The 20,000-nt window shown below is 41.9% G+C and overlaps 1 protein-coding gene across 3 annotated transcripts in view; it reads right to left on the bottom strand.

The window, feature by feature from the left end:
- LOC127003544 (transmembrane protein 151B-like) overlaps positions 1-19,817 on the bottom strand; it is a 50,994-nt gene extending 31,177 nt beyond the window's left edge. For all 3 annotated transcript variants that reach the window (XM_050870406.1, XM_050870404.1, XM_050870405.1), the window contains exons 1-2: positions 19,682-19,817; positions 19,081-19,137 (exon numbers count right to left, since the gene is read on the bottom strand). The gene's annotated coding sequence lies outside the window, so the exon portion shown is untranslated. The remainder of the gene's footprint in view (positions 1-19,080; positions 19,138-19,681) is intronic.
- Positions 19,818-20,000: the final 183 nt, after the last annotated feature.

The following is a 20,000-nucleotide window of genomic DNA, read 5'->3' as shown; positions in this document are numbered from 1 at the left end:
ACAAAAAACATTCACAAAAAATATAAAAAAACACACACAAAAAAACATTCACAAAAAATACAAAACACAAAAAACACAAAACACACAAAATAACACATTCACAAATACACACACAAAAAAACAAAAAAAAAACAACCCCCCCCAAAAAAAAGAAGAAAAAAAAAAAAAAAAAAAAAAACGAGAGAATCTGCAATCCACACTTTTTGATCCTCCTCCTGAAAACCTTGAAACTAAGAAGAGAAAAACAACGAGGAAGAAAGAAGAAAAAATATCACACACACACACACACACACACACACACACACACACACACACACACACACACACACACACACACACACACACACACAATCACGCTTATACTTAAAAGAAATAGAAAGAAAGAAAGAAAGAAAGAAAGACAGGCTCCATTAGAACGTTTTTCCCTCGCTTTAATCTTCGCTCAGTATCGGTTCCAGGAGGCGATTGTTTGTCCGTCTGTCTGTCTGTCTATGTCTGTCAGCCCATCCGTCTCTGTTCGTCTTTGTCTGTCTGTTCTCCTCCCTGTTTATCCGTCTGTTTGTCTGTTTGGTTCTTGTTTCTTCCCTGTCTGTTTGTCTGTGTCTGTCTGTCTTCTGTCTACGTAATATGATGTCTGTTTTTCTGTTTGTTCGTCTGTCTGTTTTATAGGGTGGGTATATCTCTTTGTATATGGGATGATGTTTGTCTGTCTGTCTGTCTGTTCACCTATCATACTGTTTGTCTATTTCCGTCTCTCAGTCTTTCCCTCCTTTCCTCCCTTCTATTCTCTCTCCCTTCCTTTCTCTCTGTCTCTGTCTTTGATTCAGTTTATTTATCCTTTCTCTCAATCTCTCTCCTTCCTTCCCTTCCTTTCCTCCCACCCAACCACCCACTCATCCTTCCTCTCTCATACTGTCTGTCTATCTCCCTCTCTCAATCTTTCCCTTCCTTCCTCCCATTCTCTCTCTCCCTTCCTTTCTCTTTGTTTCTGTCTTTGATTCGGTCTATTTATCCTCTCCCTCAATCTCTCTCTTCCCTCTCTTTCCTCCCACCCAACCACCCACTCATCCTTCCTCTCTCCCTCCCTCCCTTTCTGCTCCAATACGTCCGTCCGTCCCACTCTCTCCCTCCCTCGGTCCGCCAACACAGCAGCGTGGCGCCACCCTCGGCCGGCCAATGAACCTGACAGACGCGAACAGCAGGCCAAGGGGGCAAAATAAACCTCAGGCTCCCAAGGTTACGGCGGTCTCTTGATTCCCTCTTTTCCTTCTCCTCCTCCTCGTCTTCCTCTTCTTCTTCTTTTCCTCTTTACTTCATCCTATGCTTTTGAAGGTTACGGCTCTCTCTTTTCCTTCTCCTCCTCCTCGTCTTCCTCTTCTTCTTCTCTTTACTTCATTTTATTTCTCCTCTTCATCCCTCTTCTTTCTTCTCCTTCTCCTCCTTATTGCACTCTATGGCTTTCAAGGTTGTGTTTTGGTTCTCTCTCTTCTCCCTTCTTCCTCCTCTTCTTCTCATTTACTACGACTCTCCTATTTCTTTTATTTCTTCTCTCTCCTCTCCTCCTCTCTTTTTTCCTCCCATGTTAGTCTCTCTCCTATTTCTAATCCTCTCGTCTTCCTCTAATGGAATTTTCTTCTCTTCTTTCTCCTTCTCTTCTTCTCCTTCTCTTCTTCTCCTTCTTCTCCTCCTCCATCCAGTGCTTCTTTACACACTTGAAGATCGACAGGAGAGAGAGAGAGAGAGAGAGAGAGAGAGAGAGAGAGAGAGAGAGAGAGAGAGAGAGAGAGAGAGAGAGAGAGAGAGAGAGAGAGAGTGTGTGTGTGTGTAAGGTCATGAAGAGTTCGAGACTGACGAAGAAAATAAGTAAAAGGTGAAGGTGGGAATGAAGTGAGGATCAACGAGGGAAATACTTATCAGGGAAGTCTTAGGGAACGTTAAAGTTTTAGACTATTTGGTTTCTTTCTCTTATTATTATTCTCTCTCTCTCTCTCTCTCTCTCTCTCTCTCTCTCTCTCTCTCTCTCTCTCTCTCTCTCTCTCTCTCTCTCTCTCTCTCTCTCTCTCTCTCTCTCTCTCTCTCTCTCTCTCTCTCTTCCGAATAGAAGTAAGAAGAAGCATTACTATAAACACCTAAAATAAAAGATTAGGAGTAAGAAAAGAGTAAAAACGAACCAAGGAAACACAACTCCAGGACTCCAAACCGTAAAGTAAAGGAGTAAGAAGTACGGTAGAGTAGGAAATAGGAAGTAAAGTAAGCCTAAAGTAGACATAGGGGGAAAACTAGGAGTAGAAACACAGTAGATATAGCACCAAAAGAACACAACTCCGCAACGCAAGACCTCCAGAGTAACAACAGCAGTAACAGTACAACAACAACGAAAAGAAAACGAGACGAGGGAAGGAAGCATCACGTAGCCCGGCTGTGTCCGCGGCCAGGCCCGTCCCGACATCAAGATTAGGTGTCCGGGGCCGCGATGTGATGTCCCAACTTGGCGCGGCGGCCGGAAAACTTGTGTGCCTTTCTCTGGACAGCCGCGAGTGAGGGCGACGTGCGTGAAGAAGGAAGGGAGAGGGAGGAGACACTGAGGGAGGGAGAGGGAGAGGGAGGGAGTGTGTGTGAGGGAATCCGACTTACGTTAGGGGAAGTAAGGAAGGGAGAAAGAGACGCCGAGGGAGGGAGATAGATGGTAGAGAGAAGATAAGAGAGGAAGGATAACGCAAGGGAGGCAAAGAAGATGGTAAGAGAAGGAGGGGGAGAAAAGGGAGGGTAAGGAAGGAAGGAACAAGGATGGTCTGGAGACTGGAGTTATGTGCCAAGGATGAGAGAGAGAAGGAAGGGAAGAGGGAGGAAGGGTTTAGGAGGGTAAGGGAGATTAAAGAAGGGAGAGGAAGGATGAAGGAAGGTCAGGGAAGACAAAGGATGGTTCGAGATGGTAAGGGAACGTAAGGGAGAGAGAAAGAGAATGAGGAAAGGAAGATAAGGAGGAGGAAAGATGAGAGGGAGATAAGAGAAAGGGAGAAGGGTGATTAAGGAGGGTGAGGAAGAATGAGGGAAGATAAAAAAGTGAAAAAGTGAAAGGAAGATGAGAGAAAGAGAGAGCGAGGGAAGGTTAAAGAGGGAGAAAGAGGATGAAGAGGAAGAGGAACAAGGGAAAGAGAAAGAAAGATTGACAGGAGGTGAAATGGAGCAATGAAGGAAGGAAGGAAATAAAAGAAAATGACAGAAAAGTTGAAAATAGTGAAATAAAGTGAGAAAGAGAGAGAGAGAGAGAGCGAGCACGGGAGAGTGAGGAGAATGGAAGAAGGTAAATAAGATGGAGGAGGAGATGAGGAGGAGGAGGAGGAGGAGGAGGAGGAGGAGGACAGAAGGATAAGTTTCAGGAAATGGGAGAAATGTGACTCTTGTGTGGGGAGGAAAAGAGAGGAAAAGAGAGGAGGAAAGGAGAGGAAGGGAGAGTTGGATTTCTGAGTGAGTGGGTGAATAAAGAGGAGGAAGAGGAGGAGGAGGAGGAGGAGGAGGAGGAGGAGGAAGAAGAAGAGGAAGAGGAGGAGGAGGAAAGGAGAGTCCGTTCACAGTTGAAGGACGAAAGAAAATGACCAAGTTAGTTCAGGATGGAAGAAAATAAGGAAAAAAAAGATGGATGGAATCGATAATTTTGAGACGAGTGAACGAGAGGGAAGAGAGATGGGTGAAGGGAGAGAGAGAAGTGATGAAGAGAGGGAGAGAAAGAGAGATACGGCTTTTGTGATGAAGAAGGGGAGAGGAAGAGAAGAGAAGGGAACAAAGAAGAGAGGTTGAAAGGTGAGGGCATGAGAGAGACAGAAGATAAAGGGAGACGTTGTTATTGAAGTGAACGAGAAAGACTGAAGAAGTAGAGGAAGAGGAAGAAGAAAAAGAGGGAAAGAAAACAAGACTAACGCTATGTGCCAAAGGACGAACAGAGAGAAAGGAAACCAGATAAAAAAAGGGAATCAGGGGAAACAAAAAGAAGAGGCAGGGATATCACATAAGGATTGGAACATGAAAATCAAAGAAGGGAAAGAGACAAAAATAGGATGATGAAGAGCAAGAGGGAGAGAGACAGAGATAGAGAGGAGAGAAAGAGGAAAACAAACACGTCACATATACTCAAAGCTTTATGGAAGAGAGGAAGAGGAGGAGGAAGCGAGGAGGAGGAAGATAAAGATGGAAAAGGCAAAAGAGATTAAGCGAAATGTGAAGCAGAGGAATATAAGAGAATGCGAGAGAGAGAGAGAGAGAGAGAGAGAGAGAGAGAGAGAGAGAGAGAGAGAGAGAGAGAGCGTTCATTACCTCAGAGAATCGGAAACAGAGGGGGAAGAGAAAATCATATGAAAGAGAAGACGAAATCAAGTTAATGGAGGGAAAAAAAGAGAAAGAGAAAGAGGAAGAGGAGAATACAAGATAAAAGGAAAAGTAATAATCATAACACAGAAATAATGAAGAATGAGATACGTAAGATTGAGAGAGAGAGAGAGAGAGAGAGAGAGAGAGAGAGAAGCAATAAAGATAATTTGGCTGACTTGCCTTGAGATAAAAAAAAAAAGAGAATACAGAAGGGAAGAAGGAGAAGAGGAGAGGAAGAGGAAAGGAGAGGAGAGGAGAAGAGAGTAGAGAAAGACATGAATAAGAAGATGAAGATAAGGAAGGGAATGATAGAGATAATAGGAGATAAAATAAACAGAAGATAGTTAGACTCAATAACTGAAATCAGGCAAGAAAAGAACGTAGAGTTTCACCGAATACACGAACTCTAAAACACACACACACACACACACGCGCACATACCCCCCTCCTCCTCTCCCACACACACATACACACGCAGCAAAATCATCGCTAGTCCCCTTAAAGCAGAGAACTCAACGGTGACTCTAACACAACGTAGCCTCACATACAATGGCTTTTAGCAGCGAGGCGGTGAATGAGGAGACCCGCAACAGTCGGCGCCTGAATAGGAAGGGTATGGCCAGGCAGGAAGTCTTATAAGAGGCGAGATGACGGAAGTGGGGAGGGTTTAATTCCTATGGGTTTAGGGTCTTAGAAGGAGGGGATGAAAGGCGGATAGTTGTGTGTGTTCTATTGTATGTGTATATGTTGGTTATAGTGATTACATTGATTATAGTTATGGTTATAGTGATTATAGTAAGGAATGGTTAGGGATTATTGTAAGGAATGGTTATCGTGTTTACAGTGTTTAGTAAGGAATGGTTATAGTGATTTAAACTAGTAATTATAGTTATGGTTATAGTGATTATTGTAAGGAATAAATATGGAGTGGTATATGTTTTTGTTTTAGAGTTTTGAAAGGAAGTGATAAGAGGGGAAGTTGTGAGTATTTAATTGTACGTGTGTTTGTGTGTGTTTGATGTACAATGCGTGTTTGTTGGTTATATTTCTGTTATCGTAAGGAAATTGAAATGGAAGATGTAATGTGGAAATTATAGCTTCTGTACATTGAAGGAAATAAAAATGAAATAATATGTGATACTCGTAGTTTTTGAGTGTCTATATTACCTAATTACAACACTGAAAGCAAGTCCTCGGTAGAATTCTACGTCAAAGGGATGAAGTGAGTCACTGCAAATAACTAGAAAAGTAAAGCGGGAATGTAATCTTTATTGTAAATATTCAAATGGTGGGATTGAAGGAGAGATAATTAGAAGGATAGAAAAAGAATCATCCCTGGGCCCGACATGCGTTAAAGAGCAGGAAACCATTACAAAACAGACAGCAAATTAACACACACAAAAAAACGTTGCAGAGAAAAAAAAAAAAAAAAAAAAAAAAAGCTAAACAAGGAAATAAAAAGCGAATTAAAAAGCTTTGCACGGGGGCGGGACGTGATTAGGTCATTACCAATCATCAGCGTATTGAAACTAAGTGAATGGATTTTGAATACTTCACTCGCCTGCACGGATTCGCTCGCTGATTGTGTTTACTCGTTGCGGTTGGAAATTATAGCGATTCAACACTGAACATATTTCTTTACTTTCTGCACTAAAAAGAATGAAAATAATAATCGCTACTGACTTGGGGGTACGAGCCATTTTTTAACCTGCCTGTCTGTCTGTCTGTCTATATGTATGTATGTCTGTCTGTCTGTCTGTCTGTACATGTTTAAGTCTATCTGTTGCTTTTTGTTATCTTGTCTGTTTTTGTCTGTCTACGGCCGTAACATATTTGATTTTCTGTGCCTGTTGTGTTATTCTGTCTGTCTCTGTGTTTGTGTTTGTGTGTGTGTGTGTGTGTGTGTGTGTGTGTGTGTGTGTGTGTGTGTGTGTGTGTGTGTGTGTGTGTGTGTGTGTGTGTGTGTGTGTGTGTGTGTGTGTGTGTGTGTGTGTGTGTGTGTGTGTGTGTGTCCCATCCTTTGTCTGTACTGCGTTCTGTTTGTGTTGCTTTCGTGTCTGTCTGTCTGTCTGTCTGTATCGGTGAAAATTTTTAAGTGAAATCGTGTTTGTTTCAAGCTGACAAATTAATCCCTCAGACAAATTATAACTCTAATCTCTCTCTCTCTCTCTCTCTCTCTCTCTCTCTCTCTCTCTCTCTCTCTCTCTCTCTCTCTCTCTCTCTCTCTCTCTCTCTCTCTCTCTCTCTCTCCTCCTCCTCTCTCTCTCTCTCCCTCCTTCTCTCCTCCTCCTCCTTCTCTCTCTCTCTCTCCCTCCCTCCTCTCTCCACCTCTCACGAGACCATCCTCTCTTACCTCCTCCTCCCCCTTCTTTCTTCTCTCCGGCTCCCCCCTCCTTTCCTTTCCTTCCTGTCTTTTCTCTCTCGACTCGTCTCCTCCCTCCCTTCCTGTAAACTGTTCTCTTTCTTTCTCGTCTCCTTAATTTTTTCTTTTCTCTTTTCTTTCCTTCCTGGTTTTGGTGTTTCTATTCATTTAGTTATATTCTCCTTGTCTTGGTTTTCTATCTCATTCTATTCCGTCTATCCTCCAATCTGTTCTCTTTCTCTCACTGTCCTCTTCTTTCTCCTCTTCTCTTGGCGTCATCCATGTGTTTCTATACTTCCCATCTTCCATTTCTTTCTATTTCTCTTACCTCCCTCTCCTCCTCCTCTTTTTCCTTCCTTTAATGTCTCCTCGCCTCCCTCCTTCCTTCCTTCCTTCCTGTTTCTCTTCCTTCAGTCACATTCTCCTTGTCTTCCCTTTCTATCTTTCCATCTCTTATCGCGGTGTGCCTGTCTGTCTCTTCGTCTTCGCCTGTCTGTCTGTCTGTCTGTCTGCATGTCTGTTTGCCCGCTTAAAATATGCATGTATGCAAATGTAAGTATGAAAGGTGGTCGGTTTACATGCCCCAAAATAACGCGCACACACACACACACACACACACACACACACACGAGCACACACACACACACGGTAGCAATCAAGGCAAACAAGGGCAGGTATGGTCTCTCTCTCTCTCTCTCTCTCTCTCTCTCTCTCTCTCTCTCTCTCTCTCTCTCTCTCTCTCTCTCTCTCTCTCTCTCTCTCTCTCCTATCTCTCTCCCTACTCTGTTTAATTCTGTCTTTCCGGGACTATCAAGGGACAAGGGTGACGCAACAGGCTGTCCACGGGGGAATGAATAAGTGAAGGAGGGAGCATTAGAGTCACCCCCATGACACACTACATAGAAAACGAAGGTCGCCCAGCATTCTGTAGTGTAGGGTTGATGACATCTTATTATGCAAATGCTCGGCCGCCGTCTCTCTCCTATAAAGTCATTCCCATTTGCATATTCAGCGTGGAAAAGGTTATAAATACGTTTTTTTCATCGCCATCGCTTCGTATTATGTCTTATCTTTAAAGTGAGGCTCGTAGGATTTTTAAGCGGAAAGTGAAGAGGGTACATTTCTGGGTTTTTAAGAGAAGGACTGATATGGGGAACGGTGTGTATCTATTACTATGGGTGGGTGTATTATATACCTCTCTTGTTGTTTTTGTTTATGTTTCTGTTACCGTAGGAAATAAAATAGATAAGGAAAGGTATGTTATAATATGTGTATGCTGTTTTATTGTTTGTATTTTAGCTTTCATATACCGTAGGAAATGAATAGTGAAGAATGTATGCTAGTAAATGTGTGTATAGGGTTTGTCTGTTCATATTTAGCGTGTGTATACCGTAGGAATGAAAATGGAAGAATGTATGGTAAAATCTATGCGTACATTGTTTGACTTTTCTCCTTTTAGCTTATATATAACGTAAAATTGAAGAAGAAAAGAATGTATGGCAGTTCTGTGTGTATATATTGCGTGTGTCTCTGTACAAACACACCTGCCAATCCAGTATGCTTCGTAGGAGAGGATTAAACCTTACATTCACCCACCAAAACACACACACACACGCACACACACACTACACCCCTATCCCCCCACCCACACTACTCTCCGCCTCTCCTACCCCCTTCCAACACACAGGCGCAAGCGTTCCCACCTTCCCACTAGAATTTAGGAGCATTTCGGCCCCTCAGAGTGAGCCGCCCTAAAATAAGAGGGAGGGGAAAGCCTATTGGACATTCCGGCACACTACCTCTTCGGCCCCGCGGGATTCTAAGTTAATTGCACAAGTTCCCGGGCCGCTAAGGGATTGGGAAGGTGCAATAACTTGTGATTTCGGCACTTATCCTTTCACGGGGAGGGGGATGGCGTAGTGGTGGGGTGTTGAGGGAGCGGGAATCGAAGTGGGGTCAGAGGTACAGGTGGGAAAATAACAGGTGATAGGTTTAGCTGTTGATTTTTGTGTTGTGTGTCTGTTTGTTATTTATTTTGTGTTTGTTTATATGTGTGATGGTTTGTTGTGTGTGTGGGAGTCGTAGTAGTAGTAGTAGTAGTAGTAGTAGTAGTAGTAGTAAGAGTAGTATGATGATGAGGAGGAGAAGGAGTATTTGAGTAATAGTTGTAGTAGTTGTGGTAGTAGTAGTAGTAGTAGTAGTAGTAGTAGTAGTAGTAGTAATAGCAGCAGGTGGTCGTCAGGTGGTGTGTTAGAGCTATATTGATAAGTCCATCGATTTGAGACTTAGCTTCCAAGGCCTCTTCCTCCCCCTCCCTCACTTTTACCCTCCCCTTCCTCCTTCCCCTTCACCCATCACGTCTACAACTATTTCTTTCATGAGTGCTTCCCTCCCCTCCACCACCACCACCACCACGACCACTACTACTGAGAGGCCATAAACACCACCTTAACCTCCACTAAAGGGTCTTGAATCACCTCCACCACCACCACCGCCATTAATCTTCCCTACCTTACCTTACTCTACCTACCTACCTACCTACCTATCTTTATAACTGTCTATCTATCTACTTACTATATATTTTTCCTACCTACATTCCTCATTCTTATTCTTTACTTCCCCATCCATCTGCTTAACTTCCCTTATCCATCTACCTTAACTACCAACCTATCTACCTACATACCTTTATAACTGTCTACCTATCTACTTACCTATATATTTTTCCTACCTACATTCTTCATTTATTCTTTACTTACCCATCCATCTGCTTAACTTCCCTTATCCATCTACCTTAACTACCAACCTATCTACCTACATACTTTTATAAATGTCTATCTATCTACTTACCTATATATTTCTTCTACCTACATTCCTCATTTATTCTTTACTTCCCCATCCATCTGCTTAACTTCCCTTACCTATCTACCCTATCACGTGTCCCATCTTGACCTTTCCTTCATCACCTTGCACAGTATCTCAACCATCAGCACTTTCACCTTCATTGTCTCCACTATCTACACTATCATCGTTTCTGTATCGTCTAGGTCGTTAGGAGTGTCATCACCACCTGGAACGCCTTCATTATCACCACCACCACCACCACCACCACCACCACCATCGGAGTCTTCGTCAATATCAACCTTGCTATCTGTACAAACGTTGCCAGGGAAATGTCAGAGCGAGAAAATTAACCTCTCTCTCTCTCTCTCTCTCTCTCTCTCTCTCTCTCTCTCTCTCTCTCTCTCTCTCTCTCTCTCTGTTTATCATTTAATCTCTCATCTTTATTTCGCACTTTTCTTCCTCCCTTTCTTTACTGTTTCCCACTTTTCTTTTATTAACTACTTTCTCTTCGCTTATCTTTCTGTCTTTTCTTCTATCCACCCGTTTATCAAGTATCAAGTATGCGCAAGTCCATGATTATTTGATGCACCGTTCCAGGAAGGTGAAGAAAAAGATACGTAATCCTTCCTCGTTGCCTGTATTTCTGCTTGACTCATTCGTGCCTGAGACGTTTTTTTTACTATTTGTTTTCCACTAGACGCAACTTTTCATCCACCTTCCTGTTTTCGCCTTTTCATCACCAAATCCTTCCCACTTTTTTTTTTGCCAAATCTTCTCTTAGTAATATATTTTCCGGTTGTTTCTAGTTCTGTTTTATGTTTCCTATTAATGCTTTCTCCTAATGCATTCTCAAATTGATTATTCGCTTCCACTCGAGTCATCCGCCCTCCTGTTTTCACCACATAATCACATACCTTTCCCATTTTTTTACAAGATCTTCTCTTAGCAATATAGTTTCCGGTTGTTTCTAGTCCTGTTTAATGCTTTCTCTTAATGGTTTCTCTCAATGCTTTCTCTTATTAATTATTCGCTTCCACTCGAATCATCCGCCCTCCTGTTTTCACCACATAATCACATACCTTTCATATTTATTTTTACCAGATCTTCTCTCAGCAATATAGTTTCCAGTTGTCTCTAGTCCTATACAATGCTTTTTCTTATTGATTAATCGCTCCACCAGTCGAGTCATCCGTCGTCCTGTTTTCACCACATAATCACATACCTTTCCTATTTATTTTTACCAGATTTTCTCTCAGTAATATAGTTTACAGTTGTCTCCAGTCCTATACAATGCCTTTTCTTATTGATTATTCGCTTCCACTCGAGTCATCCGCCGTCCTGTTTTCGCCTCGTAATCGCCACGCCTTCCCTTGCCTTCCGCCGTATTCCCTCGACGGCCTAACGCGACGGAACTTAATTTTGCGGAAAGTTTGTTCAATGATGGTGTTTACATTGCCCGGAGTTCGAGAGCCTGCGATGGGCGCCGGCTTCGTCTTGGAGGAACTGGCCTAACAAACTACGATGATGATGAATGAGGAGGAAGAGGAGGTGGAGGAGGAGGAGGAGGAGGAGGAGGATTATGAAGACGAAAATAATAGCAACGATGATAATGACAACAACGAGACAGAGACAGATATTTGGCCTGAAAACTATTATGATGATGATGATAATTACAAGGATGAGGATAATAATAATAATGCTAATAATACAGGAAAACAAGTAGGTAGACAAACAGGCAGGCAGACATATGGAAGGGCAGATAGACAGACACTCAGACATATATAAGGGCAGACTGTAAGGATAAGGATGGAAATAATAGTAATGATACAGTAATGAGACAGCCCAACCATATACCCTTACGACAATAGACTTTTTCACCATCCAACTCCCCTAAAAGAACTCAAACCCTTTCTATAATACTCTTAACACCTTTTACATTTACTCTTAATCCTCCAATCCCATTTCCCCACACGTATCGACCTACAAAAGAACTCAAACCCTTTCCATAACACTCCAAACACCTTTTACATTTACTCTGAATCCTCCAATCCTATTTTCCCACACGTATCCGGCTCCCTAAAATGACTTAAACCTTTACCCAAATACTCGTAACACCTTTTCTCTTTTCTCCTAATCCTCCACTTCTATTTTTCAACACGTAACCGCCTCACAAAAGGACTTAAACCCTCTACAGATTCCTCCTAAAACCTCTTCCCTTTTCTCTTTACTCTTAATCCTCCACTCCTATTTTTCTCCACACACGCATCGATCCACAAAACCCAATAGAAAAAGGATCCAAGACCATATATTGCCGATTCGAACCTAACATGCATAAGTGACACAAACAATCGGATATTATACCCTCGCTCTGCGCGTGAAATGAATAATAATTGTAAACGCGAGGATTAAATATGAAAACTGCCCTGATATATTAATGCATTTCAATCAAGTGTCTATTTTTACGAGGCGAATGGCGTTGAGTAATAATAAAAACGATAATAGTAATGATAGCAATAATAATAATGATACTCTATTGATGTCATGACATGTAGTGTATCATATGTGTTCGTAATGTGCTGAAACATATATAATGGAAATGAATAAAGTGAATGGGTGTGTGTATATGTATGTATGTATGTATTTATATACGTATGTTTGTATGTATAGTAGTTAGGAAGCTAGTTACGTAGGTATGAATGAATCTGTATATGTATCTATGCATGTAACTATGTATGTATGTATGTATGTATGTAAAGTGCAATCAACAAGGTCAGGAGAATGTCATCGCGAGGTCATTGAAGGTCATTCGAGGTCACAGATTACCTTAGCCGGAGGAAAGGGGGAGCGAGAGAGGGGGGCGGGGGGAGGGGCGGGGAGAGGTCATTACCGGAGGGAGAAAGAGAGAGACGGAGAGGGAGGAAAAGAGAGGGGAAGAGAAGGAGCTGAACACGAAGGAAAAGGAATAGAGGAGGTGAGATAAAGGAGAATAAGGTGAATATGGAAGATAAAAAAAAATAGGAAAGAAAGAAAGAAGGAAGGGATAGAGAGAGAGAGAGAAGAAGAGGGAAAGAGATAGGAGAGAAGAAGCGGAACACGAAGAAGAGGGAATGGAGAAAGTAAGATAAAGGAGAAGGAAAGGAGAATGCATATAGGAAAGAAGGGGACGAAAGAAAGAATGAAGGGGGAGAGACAAAGAAGAGGAAGAAGGGAGAGGAGGGGAAAGAGAGGAAGACAAAAAAAAAAGAAAAGGGGGAAGGGAGGAAAATTACAGGGGATGAAGCTCAATGAAGTAGGAGGAACTATATAAAAGGGATAAAAAAAAGGAAGAGAGGGAGAGAGAAAGGAAGATAACAACGAAACAATAAAGGAGAAGGGAGAGAAAGTAAAAAAAAAAAAAAAAAAAAAACGAAAGATGGAGGAGACACAAGCGAACAAGGAATAGGGAATGAAGAGAGGGAAGAAGGGGATAGAAAAAGACAAGGGGTGGATAGGGAAAAAGTAGAGATAGAGAGAGAGGGGAAAGGAGGGGAATGGAGAGAGAGAGAGAGAGAGAGAGAGAGAGAGAGAGAGAGAGAGAGAGAGAGAGAGAGAGAGAGAGAGAGAGAGAGAGAGAGAGAGATGGTGGAGGGCTTATTCCTGTTATTCATTTGTATATTCATTCATTTTTTGTCTTTTAAATTGCTTGAATGCCTATCTATCTATCTATCTATCTATCTATATTTATCAGTCTAGCTCTCTTTCTCTCTCTTTATCTCTCCATCTCAACTTCAAATCAAAACAATACAAGACAAAAAAGGATAAAATGACACGGCTCTCTCTCTTTGCCTCTTTTTCTCTCTGTCTCTATCTATCTCAAAGACAAAACAAAAAAGAAAACACCAAGAAAAGATAAAATACTACGCAAGCTTCGCATCACTCGCCTTTCCTTTTAACGACTTTCTCTCACGCCAAAGACACACACACTCACACACACGCGCGCTCGCCGCCTACCTTCCATCCTCTCCGCCCCAGAAAACATTAAATATAACAAGGAAACTTTTGACGGAGGAGCAGCATCGGAGCGTCGCCTGGCTTGATATTATACGCGTGCGAGGAAGGGAAAGTTGAAAGTCTATGTGTTAGAGGCGATGAAGAGTGTGATTGAATGAAGGTACATCCCACGTTCCGACAAACATTGAATTTAAGTAAGAAAGAACGTTTATGTGAGCAAAATAGCAGCGTCTTAAAGTTGAAAGTTGAAAATATATGTTGGAGGCGATGAAGAGTGTGATTGACTTTTGCGTATAGCTCACGTCCCCGACAAACATTGAATTTAATTAAAACACATAATTGAAAACATAGTAGAAAGTGAGCATTAGTAAAAACATAACATAAGTAACATAATACAAGTAGAAAGTTGAACATAAGTGGAAAGCACAGAATGATAGCAATGTGTTAGGGTTGAAAATTTACGTGTTTATGATAGAAAACGATGAAATAATAGTAATAATCTAAATATAAAGCAAATTGGTATCTAGATATAATGTATAAACACCAAAAAATGAGAAAAATGAAGAAGGCAGTTGAGAAAAAGCAATGAAAAACTTTGAGATTATACAGAAAACATGAAAAAGCAAAAAAAGGGAGACATAGAACATTAATAATAAACTACAATCCACGAAAATCAATACAAAATACAATCAAGAAACTAAAAACCATAGCAAAGATAGAGACATAAACTAGAAACAAAACAGAAGAATGTAAACTCCTATCAAACAAAGCCAATACCAAAACCAAACACGAAACTAACAGGTATAACAAAAGAATAAAGACACAAAACAGGAAAAGCAAAACCAGACGTGAAGCATGCAGGATTAAGTGCTTCTGGACACGAGAGGGAGTGAACGACCCCAGTAAAAACGAGAGTAACATGGGGACTAAGCATGAATTACGCAGTTAGACCGAAGGACCGCGCCTGTAATTTCTCTGTGATGAGGTGGTTGGACTAAGTGGCGCGTTCCTGGCAGCATGCAAGGTCGGGAGTCAGTGTAGAGCGGCGTACATTGTGCTAGAGATCGGTACTGCCAGACGCTTCCACCCTTCACATCATCTATTTCCAAGGGCCAAAAAGGAGATCAGTCGGGTTCTAATACGTGTTTTTTTAGGTTCACGGTACAGAGGAAGCGTTGAACTATCACCAGGGTCATAAAGCTATCCATGGAAATGCCCCAAACTCCTACGAAACCCTTGTCAAATGTGTTGCTTGAGCGCCGAAATGTTTAAGAATCAACTATTTCCAAGGGCCAAAAAGGGGATCAGTCGGGTTCTAATAAACGTTTTTTTAGGTTCGCGGTACAGAGGAAGCGTTGAACTATCACCAGGGTCATAAAGCTATCCATGGAAATGCCCCAAACTCCTACGAAACCCTTGTCAAATGTGTTGCTTGAGCGCCGAAATGTTTAAGAATCAACTATTTCCAAGGGCCAAAATAGAAATCAGTCGGGTTCTAATACGTGTTTTTATAGGTTCATGGTACAGAGGAAGCGTTGAACTACCACCAGGGTCATAAAGCTATCCATGGAAATGCCCCAAACTCCTACGGAACGTTTGTCAATTGTGTGTACTGTATTTGATTTCCTTCAACTTCCTCACATCCTCAGCCTCTCCAAACCTGTCATGTGAATCTGTATATTGTAATGTATATAAAGGAAAAGAAATGATATATACAGTTCTCCATTTTCTTTATTTTCTCACAAGCTCGCCCTCTCCTAACCTGTCATATGAAGTTGTATATTGAACTGTATAAAAATGAAAACGGAGGATATGAACCGTTTTTCATTTGCTATATTTTCTCACAGGCTCGCCCTCTCCTACCCTACGCCATGTCATATCTTACAAACTTTTCTTGTGTCCCTTCACCGTCACGTTCTCTCCCTCTCCCTCTCTCCCCCACCCCTCTCTCTCTCTCTCTCTTTCTCTCTCTCCCACTCCAATATCCCCTCCCTCACGTTCTGCCCTTTCCTCATTTTGCAGTTCTTTTTCAATCTTAAGTGATATTTCGCCTCACGCCAAGGATTTTTGCCCTCATAAACTATTCTCATATGCAACTTTGAACTCGGGTTAAATCATCTTACTCCTGTTTTTGTTTTTGTTTTTCATGTTTTTTTGTTTTTTTTAGTTTTCTGTTATGGGATGTGTAATGGGTTTTTCTTTTTTTCTTTTCCTTTCATTTCATTCCTTCTGTTCTCTTCTGTTCTCTTTTCTCTCCTCTTCCCTTTTCCTCTCTTCCATTCTCTCACCTCTTATCTCCTTTTCCCTAATGCATTTCGTTCTAACCTTACTCCTTTTCACTTCTTTTTCCTCCTTCTCTACGACTTTCTTCTCTTTCTTTATCTTCTTCTCTCTGCTTCCTTCTTTTCTCCATATATATTTCTCCCTATCTCTTTTTTTCTTTCTTTAAATATATTCCCTTTTACCTCTCTCCCTCTCTCTTTCCCTCTCCCCTTTCAGACATCTCTCCCTTTCTCTCTCTAGTCTCCTCTCCTCATGACCTTTTTTTTCCTCTCTCCCTTAAGCCTATTTCTTTCTTCCGCTCTCTTTCCTCTCCCCCTCCCTATTTTTTCCTCTCCTCCTACTCCATTCCTGCATCCTGCCTTTGTTTTTGTTCTTTTCTCGTTTTACTTTCTACAAAATCACTATCTTCATTCTTACTATATCTTTTTATCATTATCTTAGTAACTTCTTTCATTGCTTTCATTCTTTATTTTCTTTTTCATTCTTCATCTCTTCATTCTTCTATTCATTCTTTATCTCTTCACCTCTTCATTTCTTCATCTTCTTCATCTCTTTTCATCACTTCTATATCTCTTTCTCTCTATCAACTAAGCTTTCTTATTGTTCACTTCTTCCTATACCTATTTTTCGTACCTTATGCCTGTTTTCCTCTTATTATCATCATTTCCTTTACTCTCTTCGTATCCTTAGTTATAAAACCTCTTCCCGTCCATATCCTCTTCTTTTTCCATCTTTTCCAACAATATATTTGAGCTCATTTTCTTCCCCCTATTCAGACCTTGCATTCCTTTCATTTTTTACCTCCGTCCCTCTTCTCTCTCTCTCCCTCCTTTCTTTTTTCTCCTCCTTAGGCTCTACTTCCGTCCCTTCCTTCCCTTTTTTGTCTCTCGGTTTCTCCCTCTCTCTCCGTCCCTCCCTCCCTCCCTTCCTTCCTTCCCTCCCTCACTAACGACTAGGTGAAACAGCCATTATGTTCCTACTCTTTTGAAATACGAACCACTTTTCTTCCCTCCTTCCGATACTCCTGTTCTCAATTTTCATCTCTCTCTCTCTCTCTCTCTCTCTCTCTCTCTCTCTCTCTCTCTCTCTCTCTGAAACAATATACGTAGCGTGCAACTTAAGTGTGTAAGTGGACGTATATATAACAGGAAGGCTGCTCCACAATCACCATCACCACCACTACCACCACCACCTCCACCACCCCCACTACCAACATCATTATGGCTCTCCTGCAAACTTCATTATGACTGCCAATAATAATAGCATTACCGGCATTACTATTATCATTATCATTATTATTATTGTGGAGGTGGCGGGAATAGTAGTAGTAGTAGTAGTAGTACTAGTAGTAGTAGCAGTCATAACAGCAAGAGAAGCATAATTAAGCCCCACAACTCTCCTCCTGAAGCCATAATCACACCCATAATCGCTAATGACACGCCCACACAGGTACACGTATTGATAAACAGGTAAGCAGGCGGCGTATCCGTAGCGGCCGGAACATCCAGGCACGATACAGTCGCTCGTTTACACTGGCAAGGCCGCATCGACGTTCAATAAACATCAGATTATGAGACTGAGCTGGCGTGCCGCGTTCCCTTTTATTTGATTAGTGCCTCACGGTGGAGCGGGGGACGAAGGAAGAGGAAAGGGAGGGAGGAAAGGGAGGGAGAAAGAGAAGGGAAGCTAATGAGACTGTAAAGGGTAGAGGGAGGAGGAAACGCAGGATGAAGAAAGAGAAAGGAGAAACAGGAAGAGAGGGAACAAAGAAGAAGAAGATGAATAATGCCATGAATAAGAAAGACGACAGGAAGGGGAAAGAAATATGGGATGAGAAACGAAAAAAATGAAGGAACATGAAAATCGCGTAAGGAAAGAAGGGAGGAAGGCAGCGAGCAGGAACAGGAGGCAGTAAAGATGAAATGCGAAAGGAGGAAGAGAGAAAGAATAGAAGATAGCAATGGTAAGAAACAAGAGGGGATGCTGTGAACAGAGAAGATGCAAAAAACACATAATGAAGGCAGGGAGGAAGAGGAGAGGAGAGGAGAGCGTGCGAGTAAGCGAAATATGAGTAGACGTTACCGTGGACTTTTACAGCACCCGCGGCAATATGGTTATTCTGTATTATCCTTGCTACAACTACTACTACTACTACTACTACTACTACTACTACTACTACTTCTACTGCCTCCAATATCTATCAATCTATCTATCTAACAATCCGTCTATAAACCAATTAATACTCTTTAATCTACCTCTCATTCTATCTATATCAAGGACAATTAAAAAAATATATATAAAATTACCTGCTCCTCTACCTCTCTTTCTCTACTACTACTACTACTACTACTATTACTGCTACGACCACCACCACCATCACTACTACTACTACTACCTCTACGCTGTTCGAAAAAATGATGAACTTCTGCAAGACCCTTTTTTTCTTTTTCTATCGCTTCACGGGGCACTAAATTAATAAGCCGGCCACGCACATGAAGGACTTTTAATTATTCCCTGGACCCTCTTTTCCCCCCTCTAATTAACATTTATGAGGAGTTGGTGAGGCGGCGCCAAAGTTTAAGGTCTCTTCTATTTCATCCTGCCTAAAAACAGCTTTGAAAGGGCATTGCGATGATATTTTTGTGCATATAAGAAGCGTCTGTATTTCTCTGTCTCTCTGCATATCTATTTATCTATCTATCTATCATATACAAGCATTCATACATATACTTAGCATACATAACATCAAATACATAAACGTTAGTGGATGATTTCTCACATACATACATACATATAAAGATAAAAAAAGAATGATGAGAAAATACGAAGAAGAAGAATAAAAGTGGAAGAAAGATGAAAAGGAATAAGAAGGTAACAAAAAAATGCATTAAGGAAAATACGTAAAATAATAATAATAAGAAAAAAGAAGAACGTTTCAGTAGAAGTGGAAGAATTGCAAAAAAAAAAGAAAAGAGAAACAAAACAGAAAATGGAAAAAAAAGAGCTGAATAAAAGTAAAAATCTGAAGTAAAATTAATTAAACCCACGCAAAAAATGAAAAGGAAAACATGAAAACAGATGAAGATGAAAAACAGGAGACAAAAATGAAAATAGAAGAACCCACAAACAAATAAATACCCCCTCCCTCCAACCCCGTCTCTCCCCCCACCAAAAAATAATCACCATTCATAAACGAGTCCAAAACACCCCAAACTCTCAAAAACTCATTTAAAACTTACTTGGGTACCTCGCGGCGTCAGGATGGCGCCGCTGGAGTCCCGAGGGCGTGGCTCAGGCTGCGGGGGGAAGCGAGGGATGAGGAAATGAGCGAGAAGGGATGTGGGAGGCGGAGGAAGAGGAGGAGGAGGAGGAGGAGGAGGAAGGGTAAGGGCGGTAGGAGAGGGGGGGGAGAGTGAGTCGTGTGTGTGTGTGTGTGTGTGTGTGTGTGTGTGTGTGTGTGTGTGTGTGTGTGTGTGTGTGTGAGAGATAGAGAGCAGAAAGCGTGGGTGGAGTGATGTGTACGGTGTGTGTGTGTGTGTGTGTGTGTGTGTGTGTGTGTGTGTGTAAGAAACTTTGGGTGTCTTGTTTGGAAGCGTGTGTGTGTGTGTGCATACGTATTAGTGTGTGTGTGTGTGTGTGTGTGTGTGTGTGTGTGTGTGTGTGTGTGTGTGTGTTTACTATCTCGAGTGTGTGTGCGAGTGCGAGTGTGTGTGTGTGCATGAGCGTGTGTGCGTGTGTGTGTGTGTGTGTGTGAGTGTCCATGGGCGTGGTTATAAGCATACCTACACCTACACGTACAATGAACACCCCGCAACACACCCGCCCCACCACACAACACACCTGCACTCAAATGACCTCCAAGACACACGCTGGATGACAGGACAAAGCGTTAAAGATGATTAATCAGAGGTAACACAGGAACGAGCTCTGGAGGCGGGAGTGCGCGACCTCTCCCTTCAACACCCGCAATGGCACTGACTGGGATCTCTAGGGACGACTCACACGACAGCCGAAGTTGCCGTCTATTCCTTTGCTCTGAGACTATTTACTATTTATAGGGAGTTTATATTTAGCAGGTGAGTAGGGGATGATGCACAGGTGTTTTTTGTTCCCAGGTGAGCGAGTCTTAAGTCGTACCTGTCCATGTTAATTGAGTTTT

The sequence above is a fragment of the Eriocheir sinensis genome, chromosome 25, assembly GCF_024679095.1.
Source record: "Eriocheir sinensis breed Jianghai 21 chromosome 25, ASM2467909v1, whole genome shotgun sequence".
NCBI classification, from domain to species: Eukaryota; Metazoa; Arthropoda; class Malacostraca; order Decapoda; family Varunidae; genus Eriocheir; species Eriocheir sinensis.
The sequence above is the reverse complement of the archived record's forward strand: the minus strand, read 5'-3'. Positions and strand labels throughout refer to the sequence as shown.